This window comes from Melozone crissalis, unplaced genomic scaffold (genome assembly GCF_028551555.1).
Source record: "Melozone crissalis strain CALT ecotype California unplaced genomic scaffold, PUWL_Pcris_2 ptg000005l_1, whole genome shotgun sequence".
NCBI classification, from domain to species: Eukaryota; Metazoa; Chordata; class Aves; order Passeriformes; family Passerellidae; genus Melozone; species Melozone crissalis.
Genome location: NW_026535783.1, coordinates 18,303,398 through 18,325,252, shown reverse-complemented (window position 1 = coordinate 18,325,252; position 21,855 = coordinate 18,303,398).

Genomic DNA, 21,855 nt, shown 5'->3' with positions numbered 1-21,855 from the left:
GGATTTTTGTTTGTTTCATTTTCATCTGGCCTATTATGAAGGATTAGCAACTTTACTAAAAGGCCAATAATACTTTTTTTTTTTTTTTTTTTTTACATTTGGGGCAGTGGGAAAGAACATGGTATGTACAGCATACTGCTATTTTCTATGAAACTGTATCCCCTTTTTCAAATATCCTTCTACATCCTTTTCTTGGTTAAAAGCATCTCAAAAAAAGAGGTGGGTTTTATGTGTATATTTTACCTGAACCTACTTTGTATTCTTCAACACACATTTTTGATGGGTTTTATTTTCCTTGTCACACAAAGGATGATTGTGTGAAAATTATGCTCTTGAGAAAAGTTACTACAAATACTTCCAAACTTAGTTCTCTCTGATTAGCATGCTGGTGTTGCTTGTGATTGCTCACTGGTCCCTATAAGATGTAAGCTGCAAGCTGAAAGACAAAATTAACAACCATTAGCATCTTCAGTTTTGCTGCTTTAGCACCAATTGTGCACAATTTTTCTGTATGCAGATAAATATCAAAGAAATTCTGATTTAATTTTAAATAGATGTTAAAATTTAAACTTGAGCAGTGAGATACTAAATCTTCTGTTGTTTAAGTTAGTTAATTACATTATTTTTTAAATATTTGATTATTTCATATATATTGTGCCACATAAAAATATAAATTATTTACTGAGTTTTTTGGGGTTCAAGCTAGAAAAATATTACGTGTGCATTGCAAAATAGTAAAAAAAAATAATCCACTCTGTTTTGAAACTCCATACAATGTAACAGAAATTATTTAGTTATCTTTTCTCCAACTGAGTGGTAATTTAATCTTTTAAAATGAATACAGGCTCATAGTTGAGGAAGAAAACCTTTCTTTTTGGCATTGTTTTAATGAAATTATTAGAGTAATGAAGATAGCAGATAGGTGAATACTCCTTTACACTTTCCTGCACAAACTATTCTTAAGATTAAAATTTTCTTTTTACCTGTTCTGAAAAAAAATAGGTTAAAATATGTATTGTGCTTGTATATTTTGCATCTGATTTTACAAAACAGTACAAAAAAACCTCTTTATCAGAATAAAACATGCATAGAAAGGAAGATGAAAATTGCAAGAAAATAGCGGGGGTTTGGTGAGGGACACTGCTGGGACAATCTTTGAGGGACACAGCCAGGAGTGGCCAGTAGCACTGCATCCACAACAGAATGCAGCTCAGCCCTTTGTTGAGAAAAAACCACAGTATTTTTGGAAGTTTATATTTTTATTTCTGTGGAACAATCAGCTAAGCTCCGGAAAGAGGCACAGGGTGTGAGTGAATGGCTGTGTGAGAGTTCGACTGCAGATCAAAGCCAGCCCATCACACCACAGAAACATTTCTATCTCCTAAAATAAAACAAACAAGCAAAATAAAAATTCAAGACTAAAAGAATTCCTGAATCTGGAAAGGGCTTTATCAAAATGTTGGAAGTGGAAGACATTAGTATGGAATAAGTGATTTCTCTCATCTCTACTCAGAAGTTCCTCTACTTTGAAGAAAGCTTATCAGATTGAATGATTTGTATTCACAAATAGGACATCCATTAGGTCCTGCAGTCCAGGAAATTAATGCCAGGATGTTTATGGTCCCTTTCACAGTGCTGTGACTACCAGGGGGACATGGGGTTTGCATTACACATACAGGTGTGTGTCGGGGAGGTTGACTCTTCTCTTTATGGCTGAAATTGCAGGAGCTCAGGATTTGTCTGAGTAAATTATTTATGTGCCCCAAACATGCAGGTCATTAAAGTAAATAACAAACACTGTCTGTTTCATATAGCATTTTATTCACTTTGGAAACAAAAAGTCCATAGGACAACTATGTTCGTGTCCTGTTTGAGTCAATTGTTTTGTATACAGTTTTATTTGTGGTTTTCATTTCTTAGATGAATGTTATTATGTTTGGGAAACATTAGCAAGATAGAAAGAAACCCCTAATTTTTAATACTGGCTTAACATTTTGACTTACAATGTGGTGGTTTTAATACTTATTTGAATTTTCCCTATGTCCTTGGAAATAATAATGTTTTCAAAAGTTTTCAAGCGCATGAAGAGAGTATTTTTGTGTCATTCTAAGAATTCTGATATGGTACATCTACAATTTTGGCAATATTTCTTCTTCTTACTTCAAACCATGTAAAAGACTAAAAATTTGGAAGCACTTATACACGTTTGCATAATTCTAATCCGAAGCTGCTTTGGCTTTAAGCCATTCAATTTTGATGAAGAATGAAGAAATGTTTTTTGTCCTTCCACATGGAAATACTATGGATGTAGTTTTGTAGTTGCAATTGACTTCTTTCTTCAACATGTAGGTACAACCTTTCCAAACCAGGCTGACATAAATGCGCAACACCCTTTAAAATAAGATTTGATAATTTACTGGAAAGAGGGAATTTGTATCCCATCAGTAACACAATCTTCCAATTTCCTTTGGAGAATGTGGAATAAAAAAAAAAGAAATGCAGAGCATGACTGGAGTGAAAAAAGGGGTGAGAAGCATTATCTAGTGCAAACTGGTCTGCTATTTTTCCTTTATTTCTAGATAACATAACCCAGAATAAGCGAGGAACTTGCATTTAGATTTTTTTAAATAAGCTGTTTTACAGGATAGAGAGATAATTCTATTATTTGGGACAGAATTAAAAATAGTATGATTCTGCGCTGTATTCTAATTCATGGCCCAAATGCATATTCAGTCCCAATCTTCTGGCCCTCAGAGGTGGTAGAATAATAGAATCAATTAGCCAGTTTATCACCCATCTCATAGACCTACATCCAGTCTGTATTTTGCAACTTTGTTCACAAGAAGCCGTGGTAAATGGTGTTGGACACTTGGACGAAGGCCAGACAAGCAGCATTCACCGCTCCTCTCATGCCTGTGGGACGTGTCGCTGTGTTGTACAGTGTGACCAGGTCAGTCTGGAATGACTTTCCTTTGGTAAATCTGCTTTAGCTTTTCCTAATCCTGTTTTGTTTGACTTGTAATACTTTCTAATAGGACTCTCTCCATTATTTTCCTAAGGACTGAGTTAAGACTAATGGGTCTCTAGTTTTGTTTGGTTTTTTTTTTTCCTCAGTTCTCTTTTGTGCCCTTTTCAGTAGGTATATTTATCTTCTTCCAGTCATCACCCAGATGCTCCCTGATTTCCACAACTTTGCAGATATCCAGACAGTGACCTGACCAGACAGTGGCCATAGACGGAACCATTTTTTTTTCCTGTGACACAGAGACTGCATTTAAGGGGAGGCAGTGCCTCAGAACCAGGAGGGTTCAGTGTGGGTACCCCTCGGCCCGAGGGGGTGCAAAAATTTGGGGGGACAGATGTCCCAAAGGGGAGACTGTGCCTTTTTGGAGTGAGGCAAGGCATCCTTGAAAGACAACCCTAGAAGCAGCTCTGGTCTCAGTGGTGAGAGCACTGGGCATGGAAGGAAGGTGTCACGATGGCAAAAGGACTTTCCGGGCGGTGCTGAGTGACATGGAAACACACGAGGTTACAACGGTGTTTCCAGGGGAAGCCTATGGTGCAAGAAGGACTCCTCTCCTCTTGATGAACTGAAGATTAAGTATTCTAAAGGGTGGTGCTGGACTGAGAGTTGTTGATTTGGGGGAATGTATTGCATTGGGAAATTTGGTGGGGGGGGAGGAGGAAAATGCTTTTGTAAGGTTCTTATTTTCCTTGTGTTTTTTTTTTTTTCTCTTCTTTTCTTGTAGTTTAGTTAATAAAGTTTTCTTTATTTCTAAGCAGGAGCCTGCTTTGCTTATTCCTGGTCACATCTCACAGCAGACACCCTCACAGGGAGAGGGTATTCTCATGGCAGCACTGGCATTGTGCCAGGGTCTAACCGTGACACCTGGCCACAAAGTCAGCCCCTTGCCTTAACACCGTAAGTGTGTGTGGGTTGAGCACTTGCAAAAGGCTGCAGAGCGGCCCTTGCTGCACTGCTGCTGGGTCAGCACAGAATTACTGTGGTTGCTTGATCCTGTGGTGGGGATGCAGCTGTGCCAGTGAAAACAGCCAAAGAAGGTACTGAGAGCCTCTGCCTGGCCAGCATTCCCAGCCGGCATTTTGACAGAGCTGGTTTGTATTGAGACAGCTCTTTCCTGTGTCTTTCCTGTGCTTCTGCCTATTGCTTAAGGGCCCTTTCTTACTTGTGAAATCTTTGGCCAGTTTTTTCCTAGCTGAGACTTCCTAAAAAATGAGTTTTGTCTTATTCTCAGAAAGATTGCTAATATTTTTTTTTGTTTGTCCAAATGGTAGGCTTTCAGCTATTCATGGAATTAAAAAAGTAATTTCTTTTCTGTTTCTTCTGAAAAACAACTTCTTTTTGTTTTTGCATTACAAAGAATTTATTTTCATGTTTTTCCTTCAAGCTTTCATTAATTCTCAGTTTTGAACACTAATCAATGCTCATTTTAAATTTATATGTTGAGATACTTACTGTATGCTATCACAAGACAAGTAATTTCACTATGAAAGTGTCACAGGTATGATCAAGTATATTTTTAATACATTCTACTCCACTCATACTTGCTTTTTTTGTTTCATATTTGTTTTTCCTAGTAATAGAAAAATAGAAAAATTAAATTAATTCCTCTGCTACTCTATTGGAGATCTATAGGGTTTCAAAAACTTGAAATAGGTCATGTCTGTAAAAAAAAAATTATTTAATTACTAAATTACTGTGCCATTACCCAGTTACTGAGAGGACTTGACTTTCAATTTTCAGTACTTCTAAAGCAAGGCTTTTATGAGAGATACATCTTGTCAATAATTTTTATTTTATTTTTTGATTTTTATTACTGCAACAGTAGTACATTATAACAACCTGAATAAGACATAGAGCGTTGAACAAGAACTCTCTTCACAAACACCATGTTTCACTGAAACTAATCCTACTCAGTAGCAATAAACTTGATATATTTTATATATTTTTATATTCCCTTTTCAGTGTTAGTATTGGGAAAATTAATCTAAATTTCAAAGCAAAATGAGTAAATATTGAAAGATAATTTGAGTTAGATTCAGCTTTTTTATTAGGAAAGTTAAATTAACTTTATAGTTAAAGCAGTAATTTTACAGTTAAAACAATATCTTCTTATAAGTTGCTTAGATCTAAGATGTGCAATGAAAAAACGTAAAGTTGCATGTTTGATTATTTACTTACTGATATTTTACTAAGCTTACTGGTGAATAGCACTAAGATTGAGTTTCAAAACTGTTTTATTTATATTTATTTTAAGAACATTTATTTTTTGAAGAGCTTTTAATGCTTTTAACTCTTTTACATATATTAAGCACAACATGTTCAAAATGTTTTAATTGGACATAACAAAATATTTTCAAAGAAATGAAATATCAGCAAGATAAGCGCTTGGTACTTCAAATATTACGGAATATTGATTTTTACTCCAGGAAGTTAAAATAGTATTGATGTATTTAAAAAATCTCTTTGTTTCTTTATGAACCCTGCATAGATTTGCTGCTCAGAGACATAAATGTAGGAAGTAATCACAGTGAAATCTCTTGAATGTTCTTAGCTGCACACACAGACAGAGCCATTTTAAAGGTAATTGCTATGTTCCAGTTATTTAATATCCTGTTCATAAATTAGGCAACACTAACCCATATTTCTTCTTGTTCTTTTCTTGCTTTACAATTTTTTCTTAGCTTTTAATGTATTATTTTCATTATATCTGTTTCATAAAATATGACAAGCTCTTTCTGATGGCATAGTGCAGCTCAATGACAGGGTCATCACAATAAGCAGAATTGAATAAAAATAGGGTATGTACATCAAAAATGTTATATCAGAAATTTAAAAGTAGTTCAGCTTTTAGATGGTTTGTTAAAATATAGTTCTTGTTTGAATAAGGCATGGTAAAATTTAAAAGATTTTAGCAGGCAGCATTTGTAAAAAAGAAAGAGTTGCAGATTAAAGTCCCTTTAGATGAAAAAGTAATTCACTCTGTATCTGGAAAAGTGAACCATTCAGTTTCTGATGGTGGAATTTACCATCTGTGTCATTAACACATGCTGATGAATTGGGGGGGTTGACACTTTGACACTAATACAGTGAAATTTCCATGTATCAATATGATTAAATTTCCAATAATACATGATTTCTAACTGAGCATTCACTTCCAGAAACTTGTTATTTAAGAAAGAGCAGCATGATTTGATCCATTTCAACTACAGTTCATGCATTAGTTATTCAGAAATCTGCATCCAACGATTATTAAATCTTTAGTACCTTACGTTGGTTTTTTTGGTGTTTTTTGTTTTGTCAGAAAATTCATACTGAGCTAAAAAATATCTGCTTCCGGACACTAGTTATGATATTCAATGGTCTTGCACTTACACAAGAACATTAGACTCACCTGATTTTTTAGTGGGCTTAGAAATCCTAAGCAATATTATTAAACAATGCCAACTTTTAAAAGATAAGTGGTATATAGGATAAAGCAAAAGAATAAAAGCATATAAATGGATCTTCTGTTGACAGAAAATTTATGTGAGTTAAATTAATAATTACTCTTTCAGTATATATGAAGATGAGATTTCTGTCAAAAAGAAAAAAATATTTCCATGGGGTATTTTTTTTGTTTTGAAGGAAGTAAGGACTTTAGCTTTTACCAGCAGTCTTTGAAGATCCCCTTGCTATGACACTTGCTTTAAAATGCTTTTCTCAGAGACAAATTCAGACCTTTAAACTCCAATGCCAAGCTCTCTGGTGCACAGTTTATGAGGCCATTTAATCAAAGACACTTTAAGATTTTTTTTCCCATAGTGTTTACCACTGCTGCCTTTTCTTGAAAACCTTTCTCAATGAACCACTGTTTAAAATTTATATAATTCACTGTATAAACATGTAATCACAGTCAAGAATATGGCAAACAACTTTGGCAATGAAGAATTGAAGTACTTCAATTTGAAGTATTCAGGTGTTGTATCCTAATACTTTAGAGGAATTTATGACACATTTAATATATTGTGTTCTTTATTAATACATATATGGTAACTTAAGTTAAAATGGTGCAACCCAATGTTTATAGCCAGATGTAAACACTTTGGATCATTTTCACACTTCAAAAACTGACCTCTGTAAGTATTTACCATTTATATATTTATTTTAAAACTTACCATAATAATACTTTTTGCATGAAGTAGGCAGTCTTGTATAAGTGATTGACCTGACACATAACTTGAATTTAATACTCATTAGTTTTTTACCAGGATATAAGAAGGCAAGCTCATCAAAGTGTAAAGGAGGCAGAAGCCCCAGATTATTTACTGCATCTGAATTGCACATGAAGCTCGTAGCAATGCCTTTCAAACATCTGTTTGTAGCAGTTTATAACCCTTCTGATTTATATTCAATGGGTAGTTTATGATTATGGTTTGGAAATCTTTGTTCAATAAGTAAGGAAGTGAAGGGCAGGGAACCAAACATTTCTGCAAGTGAGAGATCTGCTGGTATGTACTGTCTCCCAGGTGTGCTGTAAGAGAAGGATACACACAAAAAAATTGATGGAGGGAGAGAGAAATAAATGTTGTGATAAATATCTTGCAGTTATAGCAGCAGCTGGGAAGAAAATTATTGAGAGTCAGATTTTTATTTATCTTAACAGTGCAAGCATATCCGCAGAAGTTTTCTAATGATTAATTTATCCGCAATGCATAAAACATATATTAAGTAGCAGTTTAGGTGCCAGTTCTCATGTCACATACAGTTATTTTCTCATTAGGCTTGTGATTCTCCCTCACAAAGAATTTTTCATACTCTGACATAAATCTTAACATACCAAAAAAATTACTTCTTTAAGCAGTAAAAGAGTGAGCTTGAGATTACTCATTTTTTTCTGCCTGTACTTAGTAAGTAAAGATTTTCTTTGGGAAATTATCTTAAAATATTTAATTAATTAAGATTAGGATTTTTTTCCTTTCTGCAAATGCTAAAAAATAACTATCAAATATTTGATTGTTTTTATGCAAATGCTATAATATATAGGATACATGCATCTGACTACAATGCACAGAGGTTTGAAATTTAAATTGAACATTATGACCTCTGTGGAGAACGACATTCCAGGGGTTTATTTAAGTGTTTCATAAGAAATCTGATTTTGTTTTGAAGTACAGAAACTAATACAAAACAGACATTAAAGTTCATTCATTGAATAAAATTATGACACTAAACCAAAATACTATACGTTATTAAAATATCTGTGGTTATTTCTCTACAGATGCTCTAAGTAACAAATGAAACTAGGCTTCTACAAAATAATAGCAACAGAGATTTTAAGTGTACAAGGCATTGGGAAAAAAAAAAAGGTCTTGGGAAAAGGTAATACATTCAGTTTTGCCTCAAAACAGTGTCTTGGAAATAGAGAATTATGTTGCAGAAATAAATCTGATGATTTCTCCGTGGCTATGACCTGCAAGTTAGAAACTTTAGATGGCATCTTTGCATCAACTCCAGTGACAATAGAGTGGTAAACAACAGGAGAGATTGATTGCACGAAGATCTCATTATGCTCACTGTGCTGTATCTCTTATTTTATATGTGAGTTTTGTTCAATTTCTTCTACAGAGCACAGTTTTGGATATATCTCACAACCACCCAGAAACTGAAAAAACCACCCAAACAAACAAATAAGAATAATTTTACTTGTTGCACCTGAAATGCCCTATTTAATAAATATATTAAAATCCCTGTGTGTAGATTTCCTGTTCAGAAGCCATGAGTGTAATTCAAAAATGCATCTGAGTTGGAAAAAAGTTCATTAAGAATGAGTTGTCTATGGCTTTAAAAAGATTTGTGAGTAATTTAATACATCCCATTTATTCAATAGGATGTTAAGAAGTCATGTGAAAAGAAATGGAGAATTCATTGCAGTTGAAAGAAAATAAAGAAAATGAAAGGCCAAATCTACCAAATAAATAGTCCAGTATGCTTCTTTCCATAGGGAAAAAAAAAATATTTCCATTCTTCTCCGAGGAGCTAATTAAATGACCACGTGGGTTTTCACAATTATTACCTAAAATACCCTGTCCTGTATGTTTGAGCCTTTAGCCTGGCTTTTCTTTGTTTAATAATATTTCTGAAAGTATATTTAAATGTTTTTATGAAGCATCTTGATTCAGAAGCTGGTCCACCACTGTCCCACGAGGTTCCTGTGTTACAGACACAGAATGGCTGAGGTTGGCAGAGACCTCCCGAGATCTCCTGGTCCAAGCCTTATGTTTAGGCAGGGTTAGTCTGAGCAAGCTGCTGCTCCCTCCAAGATGCCCTTCTTTTTCTAGAAAAATTTTAAATGAATGCTTGGGGTTAAAATGGCTACTCCTTTGGGCGAGATAAGTTTGGAATATATTCCACCTCCAGTCATCACTTATGCCAGTTTGCTGGCAGTTAAACTAATGGCTTGGTAGAGAGATCTTTCAGGCTGTTCCACAGAGATTTATGTGGACTATACTGCGCTGGGAAGTTTAAACAGTAAATCTACCATGTAGTGAAGAAACAACAGAAACTGGGAAAGTGGGAAAGAAAGTAAAAGAACCATGAAACAGTATACCCAGAGAGGGTAGGAATTCCTTTAGTGAGGGGAAAGCAGAATGAAGAATTATCAAAAACTAACAGCATCATTACTGACCCTGAAGTTTCCCACTTTCTCCATTAATTTTGTTCTACTTGCTGCTCGGTTCCTCACAGTGTTCTGGGATTGTAAACAATATAACAGTGCTTACAAGTGATATGTCTCTAACAGAGATATCTGTAGCAACCTTAAGTTGTAGTAACCTGCGTTCAATCTGGTCTATAAAATACCAGTCTAATTCACCATTAATATTGTTTTCAGTAAACTGCTTTCTTTATTTGAGTGTGTTTTTTTATGTCTGGAAAAGGCCTGCAAAAATTTCCTGAATTAATGAAAATGAAGAAACTTTGCAAGAAAGCTGAGACCTTCTTAATTATTGCATGTTTATCATAAGATATTCTTAAAGGACTGCTGGCACTTTGAATAAATTTTGAGTCTTAATGGCATCTTCATGAATATAAATGTAGAAGCACTGCAGGGAACTTTATCACAGCTTCAGATCAAGTTGTTCTTTCCATCCATTTTACCATCGTGGTCACAAAATGCAAGTTTTCTCAAAATCAGTTCTGGGTCACTTTTGATTTGATTTTGTGTTAAGAAAATTAATTCTAGGTACCTTTTAAAATTGTTGTTTGTTCCCTTTTTGTTATTGTGAAACATTATTAAATATTTTCTAATTTGCAAATACAATAACCCCCTCTCTTCCATAGAATTGATGAGAATTAGCACTTTCCAAGTGTCTTACTGAGAACATATATATTTAAACTGATAATACTGTCAATTTTTCAGCATCTCAGAGGGTAGAGTTAGATTAGATCTTATAAAAATATTCTTTACTGTGAGAATTGTGAGGCACTGAAAAAGGTTACCCAGATAATTTGTGGATGCCCTATCCCTAGAATTTTTGAAAGTGATTTTGATTAACCAGATCTTCTGGAAGATGCCTCTGTCTATGGCGCAGGGGTTGGAACTAGATGATTTTTAATGTCCCTTCCAACACAAAACATTTTATCATTCCATGATTTGCATTTCTTGATGTTGTACCTATAAATTTTACACTAAATTGAAAACCATGTCTCTCTTGTAATGCTCTGTATTTAGTATGAAAATCTAAAACCTTGATGGTCAGCCTTGAAAGTGAAGTACAGAAGAACTGGCAGTAATGTTTTTTTGTACCAAATCATAAATCATCCTAGAATAGACTATGACTAAAAAGTTCTTTAGCATAGAGTTCATGCCAATGCCAATTATGCATTTTTTAAGTGCAGGTGATATGGAATTTCCATCCTGCCAATAAAATTAAATACCCAAACCAAAGCCTCTGGTGCTCTTACAAATGTGGTTTTGTTTGCTATGATATCTTCTGTACTTACAATAGTGTTGCAACTAATTTTGTCTCAACTGTTAGTTCCTGAATTATGTGGGTGTTGTGCAAATATCCTGCCCAGTTACTATAAGCAGAAGCCATTGCTAGACAAACATGTTTGTTCCTTACAGATCCACCATATGATACAAAAGAACATAGCTAACACTACTTTTGTAAGTTGTCATTATTTAATCCACAGAAATCTATAAATATGTTCAGGCCCTTATTTTGCTGGCATGAACTAAATTAATTGCAAACTGATTTATCAGCTGAGACTTGAAGGATCCTGGGGAGAAGGCCTGGTACAGAAAGAACTGACTATTCACAGGCATTTTTATATCCAAAAAGGATTTAACTGAGAAGTTAAAATGCTAGTGAACAAGGAACACCAGAAAAAAGTGGTGTAGACACCTACATCCATATTCTAAGCCTTTGGATCTCATTTTAGTTTGTAATTTTTAAACCTGATTTTTTGGTTCTTATTTATGGCCAATAACATGGAAAAATTGGGAGATCCAAGTTCTGTAAATATCAGAACTTCAATTCAGCAGTTAATCTGTTCTCATTATGGGTTTATTGCATAATTTATTTGTTAAAAATTCAGACAAATTTAATCTCTGGGAAATTTAACAGTCAAGACATGTACAATCTGGATCACTACCCAATTCTTATTGCTGAATTTAGATCACAAATTAGTAACTTCAGATGAAATTCTGTCTTTATGACTTGTTTGGTAACCTCAGTAAATAGTATGTAAATTTAAAAAATCAATAAGGAATTTTGTTTTATTGTGAGAAAAACTGGATTGTCTTGTAAAACTGATCCGTACATACAGGTAATTTGCTGTTATTGCAAATTGAGTTTTCCTTTGCAGTACAAAGACCAAAACCCAGTGCCTTGATATTTAATGTCTTAGCTCCTCTCAGAATAATCAATAGTTGTAGCATCTAAGAATTTTGAACATCTAGGCACAAAGGATTTGTTTTGTACGCCATTGTTACAGCTAGTAAACACAACTGCTCCAGTCAGCTACTGTGTTCCTATGAATTAATTTTGTGTGACTAAATTTGTGCAGTGTGCAAACCTTTTTTTCAATATAGAATTAATATAGCAATGCATGTGACTAAATACTTAGGCATGGAGCACAAGACTTGAGTACTTACACTAACTTCAGTGAACCCCTCGGAATGTTTCATATGTGTGCATTCTAGAAAGTAAAGGGAAAGTTCTCACTGACTTAAAATCAGAGGAGCCTGCGAAGTGTGTTGCTATACTGAATTTCATACCTATGCAGGGGGTAGCGCTTAGGCAGTAAATATATTCCAACATCATAAATATTTTATATTGTGGGCTAGAAGAAAGGTAGAGAAGTACTTTCTTTTCCCCCTGTTTTATTTTGGTTTGAAAACGCTTCACTTTTCTCTGCTGCTCTTCCACCTCTTAGTGTACTGTTAGGCAGAAGGTCCAAAGGAACAATGAGCTAGGAGACAAACTGTGAAAGAAAAAGACTTGAGTTTGCTTGGTTTTCAAAATGATCAAAAATTTCCTAATTGATTTTTCTAAGAAGTGATGTACTGGATTTCTGAGCTTGCAGAAGGGTATTTAACAGGTGCAGCATGAAAAGTAGTTAGGATTCTGTCTTTGAGGATAATGCAGAAAAAGATGTCCTACATGACTGTAGGACTGAGTCATGACTGACATAGACTCTACAATGTTATTACATATAGATTGTAGGGTGCAGCTCTACTTGAACATGATAAAAATCCATGGTTTAATGTACTTATTTTATTGTACCTTTTGTCATGAAGTTTTGATCACTGGGTATGGCACTCCTTTCTGTGCTTCTGTTTCATAGATGTGAGGAGAGTAAGAACACTGTCAGATGGATAGTGCAATACCAAGACATTTTGACTGCATTTCAGCTGTGTTTGAGTGACAGCAGACCGTGCTCATTTGGTTCTAGGCTCTGCCTGTGCATAGCAGCTGTAGCAAAGACAATTTGACTTACAGCACAGAAAGTGCAGATAGAAAGAGACTTGGAAATCAGGTGACCTCAGCAGCTGTATCGGTTTCAGGGGCCTGGCCCAGACAGAAATTTCAACAAGACATTTTAGAATGAGAAGATAAACATGTTTTTAAAAAATTCAAGCAGAAAGCAATCCTTGAAAGTTAGAAGAACCAAATGGTTGCCTATTGCAGGGCAGAGAATTCAGTAAAATTGAAATCAAATACGCATAATCATAAAAAACAGCAGGACTTGTTGTCACATGGTCTCTAAGAAGCTTAACTGAACACACTGAAGTATCAAATTTCTTCACACCACAAGCAGTGAAATGAAACACTTGAAAGAACACTGGTGATCTTACACCATTCATCTTTCTCAATTATTTAGGCTGCAGGGAAACAATTGATGAAGGAACTAAACCTAGACATAATTGCTACTGATCCTGACTGCTGTTGTGGAGTCCTCATGAAGACAAGGAATCAATAGGACCTACTTTAGGATTTTCAGTCTCCAACTGATTCTTGCAAAAGAAGGAGCAATTAACATCCATTATATTCTAATAAAATATATCTATTTTGCTCTTAATCTATTATTATTGAAGAGGGATCTCCCAGGCTCTGTTTTGTATGTAAGTGATGCTTGTGATTTCCTGTTAGTTTTCAGACTCCTTAGGGCTGGGGTTTTTTTAACCATATTAGGAAGGTGCTTCAAAGAGCCCAGACATACAGGAATATTATGTCCTAGCCCTTCAAACTATTTTTAACATTCCAAAGTTGTCAGTATCAAATAGATTAATGACTGCTTGTGCCTGATGGCAGAGGATGACATTTGAAGTATGGGGCCACTATGTAAGGTGTCATTTCATTCAGATGAAAACCCTACACTATCAAGAAAATTGTCACTATTTTCATGAGACTAAGAATGCTTATAGCAACTTTGGCAGCTCTTCAGGTCTCAAAGGCTGGCTGGGATGATATGCCTTTCACAAACAATATATTTTTCCATGTTCAAGAGGATCATTGAGCCTTTGAGAAAAGGTAGATAGAGGATTTTAGCATCCCTATCCACATCTGATACTTTCTACCTCTATCAAACATATGGATAAGTAATGTTGTACTTATTTTCTCTCACAGTTCATAGTATGTACAATAACAGAGCTTCTACCAGTTTTTTTAGACAGGACTCGACAACTATGAGACACAGTGAGTAGGATTATGGGTCTTGATTTCTCATCTGAGGCATTAATAAAGAATTTTGCTAAATTATGAACGAACCTCAATCATCCTGATGTTAATCTACAGTCTTTGTTATAGAAGTTTAATTTTTCAATAGTATTTCATGTTTTAAAAATTAGAGTGAAAAAGAATGTGTGAGATCTTTGTGGTTCTAAACAAGCAGGTAGATGCCATGACCCCAGTCTGCATCTTAAAAACTTCTTTTGGCCACTAGAATCCCTAAATCTTTTTGACTTTACAAAAACAAAGAATTAGCTGCCCATCTTTTGAGCAAGGTTTTTTGAGCGCCATAAAATAGGCATTTCCCATGCCTGTCTCAAGCTCACAGACTATTAATCTTTCTCTCTAAATGTCTGCTGTGTTGAGCTTTGGAAAGCCACAGTGGGTATAAGTACTGAGCCCAACAGCCTTTCTGCTAAATAGATTTTATGGGTTGTAGGAGATAGGTTAAAAATATTGCCTTGCTCACAGATGCTTGAATGAGCTTCTATCTCTCAGGAATGTGTCTTATCCATGACTATGAGAATACTTTCTGTGATGTGCTTAAGCATGATATAATTTAATATTTATGAATACATTAATGGTGAGTGCATTTGTGTGTCTGGGTTTACTGTAATTCCTAGTTTAAAAAATATCTGAGTAATCCAAAGCTCAGTTGTGTAGGTTTCAAGTTTTTTACATACATTATAATGCCCACATTTATTCTTCAAGCACTACATTAGGACAGGACTCCATAAATCAGACTTGAAAACCATTCTTGCTTCAGAGCACATGCCTGAAAAGAAAGTGAAAAACTGACTGTGTACCAAAATACTTTTCCTAGACTTTAGTCTTGCAGCATCCCAATTCTACATTACGCATGAGTAAACTGGTTTTAGTTAACTTAAAGGTAAACTGCTTAATTAAACCTACTTGAGCTTTAAACTTTCATAAGTGCTCTTCTGTCCCCTGTCCATTTTTCATATCAAATCATCACTTTATCTACAAATATTTCAAAATACCTAATTTTCAAGTATTTTATAAAGTATGTGGAAAATTGAGGCCTCTAAAAGAATGAATAGCAATGTTTCTTCTGCATGAATCTTATTCCAACTGATGATGACAAGTACTCATCCGAAGGACTTTTTTCCTTTCAAAAGTTGTGGTGCCTCCTAAAGTAAATCTCAAAGTAAATAAATTTTGGTTTTGAGAAAAATATTTACTTCTTGAGGTGTGATAGCATTTTGTGGGGAGCTTTAGTTCAGATACCTGTTCTTCATTATGAATTAGCCTATCTTTCCAAAGATGAGTTTTTTAGACAGTCTCACCTCTCTGTAGATATTTGCAAAACCATGTATTTCATGATGTCCAGAGAAAATGTCCTTGTTTAGTGAAGAGGAATGATTCAACAAACCACAGCATCTACAGGACACAGGATAGTGCAGCTTTCACACAGATATCACCAGATTTAACAGATTTTCTTCATCACAAACATTTGATATGTTTTACACTATTGAGTAGCTATTTTTCAGTTTTCATCTAATAATACACATCAGTAAAACAAGTATATGCTGATTTTGTATAGGTTTGCTACTAGAAGGCTAAATTTTTACAATGAGTAAAAGGTTATCTCCAAAGACTACATCAGATTTTGATATGCAAGACTGAGAAAAGCAAAATACAAAAGGTAATTACAACACAGTTAATGTTGAGGTGGTCTTTACAGACTAGACAAAGAAACTCCAGTGACTAAATTGCATTCTGTGGCCTGCAGGTAGTGAGATCTCAAGCTGCTTATTCAAATTCATCCCTAGCTACCCTATCCTGTAGAAAATTGCTGCTTTTAATACTCACAAGATTCTCCAAAAATTCCTAGTGTTCTCTTCTTTTATTAATATAATGAAGGAACATATAATGTTCAAATGAAAGAATTTATTGCAAATTATTTGTTAAAATGCAAAATACCTTATTGTAAAATAAATATATTTTTGAAGTTTTCGAGCTAAATCTCCTTGTAATCATGGTTGTTTTTTCCCTTTTAGATATCTTACAATTCATGCAGACATTTTTTCTAGCTGTTCTAGGATTAAATGTCCTGAGAGCAGCAGATGCTCAAAGTGATCAGGGGAGGTATCCCACCTTTCCCTGGTGGGAAAAGCTGTCTCAGCTGGAGGAGCACAGCCTCATGCGGCACCACAGCACCTTGTGTGGCCGGCTCTTTAACAGACTGCAGATACAAGGAAATGTTGAAAACTTTCACAGATACACAAATGCTTTTTCTCAGAGCAGATGTATGTTTACATCTACTGTCCTTTTAAAAGGAACAAGATCTACTATTGGAGTATGAATCCCAATATTACCAGTTTGATTGTGCCTGGGCCAGTCTGACCCTTGCTGCTGGGCCAAAGGCGGCAACTGTGGCGTATCACCCCAGAGACACCTTTAGCTTGCTGGAGGTTACAGCTGGGCAGTGAACAAGTCCAGGCTTGGTAGAAACTCAGTTTACCTCAGGTGGGAAGGCTTCAGGCTATGGTGAGGAGGAAAGGAGACAGATTGTGCCAGAGGGTTAATATCCAGAGTTTTATTCCATCACAGAGGTCTGAATCTTGGTAACAGCTCCAACAGAATCGCGACCGCATGGTTTGATTGACCTTTTAAGCTCTGGGACAGGGGGAGGAGAAGGGACAGGTGAGCCACCAACCAGGTGGGAAGGCAGGGTCTCAAGGGACGAGGGACACCTAAACAGGCCAATGACCCCCAGGCCTGAAGGGCATCCTTTGAAAGTGACGAACCACACCACACCACACGATGGCCTTGCTGGAATGTTAATCCTGATTGACAGAACTCACTCAGCAAGGGGGCGAGGGGGAAGGGAGAGAGGTAGTGCCACACCTGGGAAGTACTAGGAAATAAAACAGGAAATTGCAACACACTGCAACAATCTACAAGGAATTCACAGGAAAATCACTTCTACCAGAGGCTTCTGAACCATCTTCCTTTGGATTTGTCCTTGGGGTTAGCTGAATTTGAGGGAAAGCAGCTAAACTTCGAGACATTTAAATACCACAGTTTAGAGAGCTGCAGATATTATATTAGCTGCACAGCACAGCTAATATACTTTCTAAAATATTTGTATTAAATATTTATGGGCTTCCTTTTTGACATTTGGATTGCCTTGGAAAAAAAAAATCTAAATTAATCTATATCCACTCTATGAAATATTATAAAATTTAAAACTATTTTAGTTGTAATTAGCTGGATATCCAAATATCATTTTCAATTTCAACATCTATCAGATTCCTTTGCAAATGCTGTTGCAAAACATTCATGAAACAAATTTGGAAAGGCTTCCTTTCAACAATCCATAAGACTGAATGGCTACTTCTGGCTGACCCAAAGCAATCTATGCAATTAGCATAATCTAGCCCAAGAAATGGGTGACAACTGAATTTTCATCGTGTCACTTCAGACACTTCAGACTTCAGACCCTAGAACGGGATTTAAAACATGATTTGCTGCAAATATGACACAGTTGCGTATGTAGCAGGAGTCAGATCAGGCACAGTACTAACATTATGAAAAAACAAGTACGACAACTCTTTCTAAACTAGTTTTTAAAGCAAGATATTGCTTACTGAGTAAATTTATGAACACAGTTAAATTAGGACTCTCTAGGTATGAAACCATTGGAGAAGTTCTGTATTACATAATTTTAAAAAATTAAACAATTTTGACAGCTGTGATAGCACTGCTGTGCTGAAAAGTTGAAAGAGGAAGTGCAAATATCTGAGATGTTTTTGAAACAAAACAGATATATAAACATTTAATGGAAATTAGAGGAGATCAAAACTCTCAAAAATGTGTGCACAGAAAGGGCAGTCTCTGGCTGGAGGCCTTCTGGTGATGGATTTGTTTGTTTTATCATACATCTTGCTGTCTGTTTATTCCATCTTTCTATCCTGAAGGTTTCCAATGTGTGAAATTGAAATACATACTTCCACACAGTTTTGTTAAACAGCTTTGCACAGTCCTTAGACATATGGAAGTGCCAGATATCTGCTATCTTTTTGTCCATAGATCATATCAGAATAGATACACCTTCTTTCAAAACCTAACATTCAAAACCACTCCTTCAATAAATATTCATATCACAAGAATTATGACTACTTCAGTTGAAAGCAAAGTTACATTTGCTATCCTAGGGGAGCTAAGAAAGACCTACACACCTAAGTCTATTCTGAATAAGTAATATACAGTGATGTATTACGTGTTTTATTCTCTAGACCTTTCAAATGTACAAGCTCTTCTTTTTTCTGTCTATAAAGAAGTACCAGCAATGTATATGGATATTCCAACTATTTTTTGTTCAAAAGCTGTCATTTTGCCCTTCAGCAATTTGTGTTGAAAACCAAACCATGGTCGAGCAATTAATGCATTTTGTTAAAAAATCAGCAGTTTTCCTTTAGAAATTTACTGTACTGTCACACAAGTGGTTATTCATTGTCCCCCTGCATTTAGAGGAACTCAGTGTCCAAGCGCATTTTTTGAGGAGTTTCTGGCTCGCAAATGATAGTCTGCAGAATGCTCACTAGTGGTCAGGGAAGACCTGGTATGTCCTGTGGTTTTAGTCATAATTAAAAATCACTTAAATAATCATCGGAATGTCACTTAAATCCTAAAAGTGGGAAAATCCATATATGGAAAAATCAGGTATCTGCAGAAGTAATCCTGCCCACGGACTTCCTCTAAAACATGGGAGAATTATTTTACCTGATTTTATGACTTCCAATCCATTGGATAATAACATTTACACTAGCTATAGCTGAAGTTCTAATAAAGAGTCTGCTTTTGTCTACTTCTCAGAACAAGCTATCTTTTTGTATTTATTTGTTTCAAACATGTTTGTTTCTTTCAGAGAGTTTATCTAAAGCTAGTGCAACCTATACACTAATTTTGAAAGTACACTTTTCAGCTTTGGGCTTGTCCATACTGTGCTATACTGTGTGAAAAACTTAGCTATAAAAAGTCAAGATTTAAAATTTTACATTATTCAGAGGAAGGACCATAATTTGCTGCTCATACATAAAAATTTGTGTGGCCTAATTATTAGACAGCTGTTTTATTCTATCTAAATATTCTATCTGGACATAATCACTCATTTGGGCTTAAATACACATACTGAGTTTTCCAGTATAAAAATTTTGTTTAAAAAAAAAGAAGGCTTGAAGCTTGAAGTTATGCAACTTATTATAAGATCTTTCTATCCCTTTATTACACTTTTACAAATGTTCTGGTTAAAAAAATAAAACCAAACAAATGTATATACATATAATCCACAGACAATGTGAAACCATGGAACTGCTAATTTCAGTGTTTTCCGCTAACTTTTAGTCAAGATTCCTGTGACCTTTATTTGTATGGGCAGAGGAGATTTGCAGTATAGGTTATGGTACTGGTGAAAGAATGTTTACTGTGCTTTTCCTTATCAACAGTGTGAACGATTAGCCACGGGTCATACAAAGGCATGGAGATGCAAAAGGACAAGACTGATCATAGGTAAATTCATGTGAACAGCAGCTTGCAGCTCATTAGAGAAACTTAATGGGATTTATCAAGAGACAGTGAGCAATACATGCCAGCAAAGAGATTAGGATTCATACACAATGCTGAGTGAAAGCTGCTGAACAAAAGTTAAACATGATTTCCATTAAAAGAGATGGTGACTATGTTTGGGGCTGGATTTTCAAAGTCATTGTCTTTATATTTTCTTTTCACATTCTTTTTTACTGTGCAGATTATAAGAATTTGACTTTGAAAGCCTTCCTTGTAATTTTAAGATCTCCTGTAACTTCCTTATATTATTTTTCCCCACCTCCTATCTATAAACTGAGAAAATTTGTTTTTGTAGGCAAAAGCCCAGGAAAAATTCTTCTGTGATGTGATATCACTAAAAGATATTTGCTTCATTGATATCTTTTCCAAATTAATGATCAGTGAGATATATTATCCTTGTGTAATGGGTAAATGCTGTTATATTTTCACTGCTACTATTCATTGCATTAAATCCATATTTCAGTCTCAAAGAGAAAGGTGTGTATGCTGTAATTTAAAGCTGTTGATTTAATTGCATTATTTTGTTTTGCAAGGTTCTTTGCTACCTATTGCGTCCTGAAAAATGGGATTCATCTTCTGTTTTAACTAATTCTATCTTGTGGTAAGATACTTAACAAAAATAATGTAGTTGGCTAAAATGTCTCCTAAAATATGAACTTTGGGGATTTATTTGTTTGGCTGGTTTCTGGTAGGTATGGTGTGGGAGGGACCTGGTAGGGTTTTATTATTTGTTTGAGTTTGTTTGTTTGTTTGTTTGTTCATTTGTTTTCTTACTTGCCTGTTCTGAGGGCAGGGATAGATAATCAGCCCATTTGATCTGATAATTTTGTCTGGACTGTAAAAGGAGAGGTAAATTGAGTGAGACATTGAGTGATAAATCCACAAACTCTAAGGTAGTGTGCTATTAATTTTAAGCAGCAAAGAATATTGAGAAAAAATAAGATCTCTTATCAAAGGAATTTTTTCCATGCCGCAGTGCCTAAGAATGGCTCTAAAGCATGGGAGTTAACTAGACTGAAAATGGTGGCAAGTTTTTAAAAATTTTTAAATTATTATTTTTTTAATAAGAGAATGCGCCAGTATTTTGAATACTGTAACTGCCTATATGAATTTACAAAAATTAACACAATGTGCATAGGTTCTCATAACTAATTTTTAACAAAGTCTAGTATATGGATAAGTCAAAATTGAGTCTTTTCTATTACCATCATCCTTTGCAATCACTGAGGAGTCCCTACATAACCTGGTTTTAATTTCTTTAGCCCAAAGGTGTTTGTTCTTCTGTCAGTCAAACACATTTTCTCTTACAAGACAACACCATCCAATCCAAACATTGGTGACAATCTTGAAATTCATTTCATCAATTAATTCCAAAGTTACATTCAACAGCACAAATACAGCTTTAGATTGTTTCTTCCTACTAGAATAATAGGGTCAATAGACTTGTCTTTGTGTCTGCTCCCTTGCATCCCTTTCTAGCACAGCATGAGAACATAAAACAGCTGGAGACATACACATAACTAAGCAGCCATCCATTTAATATCTGACCTCATTTCTTCCTCTCTGTGCAGAGTAAACGCTAAACCTTTTTAAAATGCTCATTTGAACTCGCTTAACCTTAGAAATAGAGGGGCTCCCACAGTCCACATAAAATTTATGTGATTATAGCTTAAACAATTCTCCCTTTCAAATGTTCTGAAGCTCTCATGATTAAATCAGAATCAATGATTCTTCAGATGTTAATCTTATAAATCAGATTTATATTTGAACAGATCTAAACACTGACTATTTATAAAGAGCTATTTATTGAACTTGCATTTGAGGCACAATAAAAGGAAGTTATACCAGAACAATCCTTCAACTTCATCAACAATAAACCTTTCTCAAACTTTTAGTAGAATTCTAACTGTCATTATGATAGAGCACCAATATATTGGCTAAAGCAATAATGTGAACTACAATTGTCAGAAGGTATATAAGATTATTTTTATCAAGCATTCTAGGTCTCAGTGTTTTGACATTTAA